The sequence below is a fragment of the Parus major genome, chromosome 3 (assembly GCF_001522545.3).
Source record: "Parus major isolate Abel chromosome 3, Parus_major1.1, whole genome shotgun sequence".
NCBI lineage: Eukaryota > Metazoa > Chordata > Aves > Passeriformes > Paridae > Parus > Parus major.
In genome coordinates this window covers 110,375,071-110,379,216 of record NC_031770.1, presented here as the reverse complement: position 1 = coordinate 110,379,216, position 4,146 = coordinate 110,375,071, and positions in this window count along the sequence as shown.

The following is a 4,146-nucleotide window of genomic DNA, read 5'->3' as shown; positions in this document are numbered from 1 at the left end:
GGGCATGGGCAGGGACCTTGTAATTCCTGTGTTTCCACTGTTGATTTGGTCTGGTCTGAATGATTCCTGTCTCTGAATTAGCTGCCTATGGATGTGTAACGCTATCACAGTAAACATGCCATCCATCTGACATGGATGGAGGGATGGATGGGTTGACATCTGAGCCATAAAAGTGATGCAGTTTGCAAAACAACCTCAGCAAAAGGAACAAAGTGAGCTGAAAAATAACTTGTCCATTGAATCAGGCAGAAAACAGAAAAACGCCAGATCCGAGCTGACGTACTCCACCACTTCCTGCATCCTGGTCTGTGGCATGGAGTTATATCTTCATCAGGAAATAAAACACTTCCAGGATCCATTCTGGCCATGAAGCCAACTGAGTAGTGCTGGCCCCATCCTGACTCCTAAAATCTTCCACCCCTGATATGGAGCAGCTGCATCTAAACTGCCGACTGGGGATGGTGTCTGGTCAATGCCAAAGCCTGGGCAAGCTGTGCCTGAGCCCAGGGCTCCTTGGAGTGGATCAAAACCATGCCAGGGAAGGTTTGAACAATAACAGTCGGGATGGTGGAGCCCTCGTGCCTTGGCATTGCCCTGGCATGGCACAGTTGGCTGGTTTAGATGATCCCAGAGTGAGTCCAGCACCACAAATGTGCCAGAGAAGTTGCCCACGGATCTTGTGATGTGAATAAATACAGGTTCAACCTTCTCCACGGCAGTTTGAAAAGCTCCTCATGCAGTATCTTCTGGCCAGAAGGTGAGATATGGTCTAAAAAGGTACCAGGGAAAAGCTGAGGAGTTAAAATACAAGTGAAAACAAAAGAAGTTGCTGACCAACCTGCAAAAGTGCACACCGAAAAATCAAAGGGAAAATTTAAAAAAAAAAACAGGAGGAAAGGATGAGACTCTTAGCACTGGGATTAGTACCAATAGAGAGCTGGGGTAGTTTTCCACCCTGAGCTTTTGGCTTGGCAAAAGGCGCTGTTTGGCAACAAGATCACAGGTAATCCCAAAAGGAAATGGTCACCACCCCAAACTGTCCATCAGGAACATGTTGGGAGTAGTGGCAGAGCTTTACGTGCTTTACGTTAAGGCTGTAATGAAGTCCTGGAAAAAGAAAGAGTTCTTCAGGGATGACACAGGCTCTCCCTGGGAATCCTTTGCTAAATGATGATGCAGAAGGATATCATTCAAAGAAAGGAGAAGCAGAGGCAGAAAGTTTATGCAAGTAATGAAACAGTCTTAACTCGCAGTGGAGGCGCCTGTCTTTGTTGTTATCCACACTACGAGCCACGAAGGAGGAGGACTTTGGAACAGGGATTTGTGTCAAGCCCTTGGTTAAGCTGGTTTGGTTGTGAGAAGTTAGCACTGCATTGAGAAGTAAGGACACTTCCAGAGTGTTTGCCCCTCCGCTCCCGGCCCGGGGCGGAGGCGACGGCTGTTGGTGTGGTGGTGTGGAGTAAGATCCCGTTCCTGAGGGAAGGCAGGCTGGAGTTGCTCATGAGAGGCAACACTGAAGGGTCTCCTCCTCCTGGCACCTGGTGACTGTGCCTTGGCTCCTTGTCACTGTCCTGGTGGGAAGGGTCTGGCTGTTCAATGGGGGTCAGTGATCAGCACCACATTTCCAGACCTCAAGGTTGACGAGTTTGGGGTGCAGGACCTTCTTACGGTGATTTTGAAAATGAGAATGCCACCTCCTGGAAAAATGGTCCCCAAGGAACAGCAGGGCTGTTTGCCATCCATTCCTTTCTCATGCTTTTGCCACGAAAATGCAGATGTGAGGAGGAGAGCTCTTCATGCAACGACCAAGAGGAGCCTTTACATGGAGTATAAGGTCAAGACAAGTCTACACTAACATTAAAGGCAAGTCAAAAGAAAGTTCTGAAGGGAGAAATGCAGGTCTGTAGCTGGAGGATGGGCACCTCCGTGTTTTTAGGACTCAGCAGGTGGAGACAGAGAGTTCACTTCACAAATTACCTCTTTTTATGGAGACAGCACACTGATCAGGGGAGAAACAGGGTGAAATGTTAGTAGGACACTTGAGAAGGGACTGGCTGTGAAGCACAGACAATGGAGAAGGGAAATGAAAGCTTTTCACAAATATATATCAGTTCATGTGTGTATATATATATATATCTATATATGTATTTATGAGCACAGCAAACAAGGGACTGGGGAGTTAGATAGGGGATGACAAGACCAAATCCCTCCCTTTGCATGAAAATGTGACCATCACATTGGTTGTAATCAGAGCCCAGAAACATCTGCCTGAAATGGAGTTTGACTGGGAATTACAGTACCAGTGACAATTTGGCTTTGTATAAACTTTGCCGTGTGTCTATAGTTTGGCGTGAAGGAGTCCTGCCCTCCTTGAAAGGGACAGACACCAGTTAAAAGTTCCCTTTACAAAACAAAATTAAACAACTGAAGAAACCCCAACGTTTTCTCAGAACACTGCAAAGGGTCACTGATTGAAAAAAATGTTTCTCTTCAGGTATATTCAGGCGAAGAAAGCATTCAGCTTCTTTTAAACTGTTATATAAAATTGGTACTAGTTTCTTTAAATACTATCATAATTAAAAAAACCAACTGATTCCTGAAATTAAAAAAAAAATAAATCATAATCATAATTAAAAAATATCCCCCCATGCTGATCTTCTCTTCAGAATAGGTCAGCATGGGAGTTTTGCACCCTAGACAGTTACAGTATTTCTGGAATAAAAAATTGCGATTACACACAGAAAATACTACAGCATTCACTTAAAAATATCTCATTTTGTTGTTGTTGTTTTTCCCCTCCCAAGTAGAGGGATGGTGGGATTGAAAAGATGCCCTGAAACGGGAATATTCCTTTAAAGGAGCAATACTCTCGAAACGGAAAAAAAAGGGTGTCGGATAGACGCAAACCCGGTGATTCAACTCAAAAAAAAAAAAAAAAAAACCAAAACCCAAGAGATTCCAGCACAGAAACAGAATCCGAGAGAGATGAGAATGTTCAGACACCGAGCGGGTTATTTGGAAATGTCAAGACAGCCCCACACAGCCCTTGGCGGGGCCGACTGGGCTTTGCCAGCATCGGAGGTGGCAGCATCTCCTGGCGGTGGAAGGCTAAGCTAAACAACGGCGCTCTCGCTACGCTCTTGGATTTCCTCTGGTTGTTGTTTCTCGCCATGTACTTACAGTAGAGGGTGACACGAGACAGTTTTTATCAGCAGTTCCCCACATGTAACCGAGTCGAAGAATTTTCTCAGCTAAGTCACAACAACAACATCAACAAAAATACAAAGCACCAAATCATCTCGAGACGTGAGTCAGTTTTACAGGTTATTACCGTTTGAAGAAGTTTTGTTGGTTGTTTTGTTGTTGTTTGTTTTTGTGTTTTTGTGTTTTTTTTTAATCCCGACTTTTTCATGTTTTGTTTTCCTTAAAAACAAAACAGAAACAAAACAAAAAATCAAAACCCAAAAATCCCCAAAATGGAACGAAAGATGCTTTACAATCACTTTAAGGCTCGCACTGAATGAGACATGACAGGTCTTACACGAGATTACAAATAATACATGTATGCCTTTCACAGCCTTAAAATGATACAGTAGGTCAAATTATTTTGCCAGTCACTGATCAAGTATTGTGCCTTTAAATTGACTCGCTTTTTGCTACCATGCTGAGTTTTATTATTACTGAAATAATTATTAGATATGTGGAAATGTACTTTCGGATCACGTTTTTGGTTTATAATTTTGATAATTTCTTATTTTCCAGAAGTCAAGGTGGCAGGCCTTATTCTGGGCTCAGACTGGTTGGTATTTGCTCCACTGGAGACAGTGGGGCTTCAGCACGAGCAGTTGTTGGGAACAAGATCAGATCCTGTATTTTCACACTGATCTGGTACAATCCCACCTTTGTACAGGGTCCATTTCCACGAGGGAAACGGTTCCAGGGTGGGGTCACCTTTATAACATGACTCGGTCAAGGCTTGACCCAATGGTGTTATAAATTCCTTGCCAGATTATCTTACAGTCCTGATTTTGTCTTTCAGATGTTGGAAAAATCAAACTCCATTGGGGTTGTCTTGGCTTTGCTTTCTTATCTTTGCTTTCTTATCTTTATTTGGAGGGTTTTTTTCCGCTAAATCCAATAAGAGCA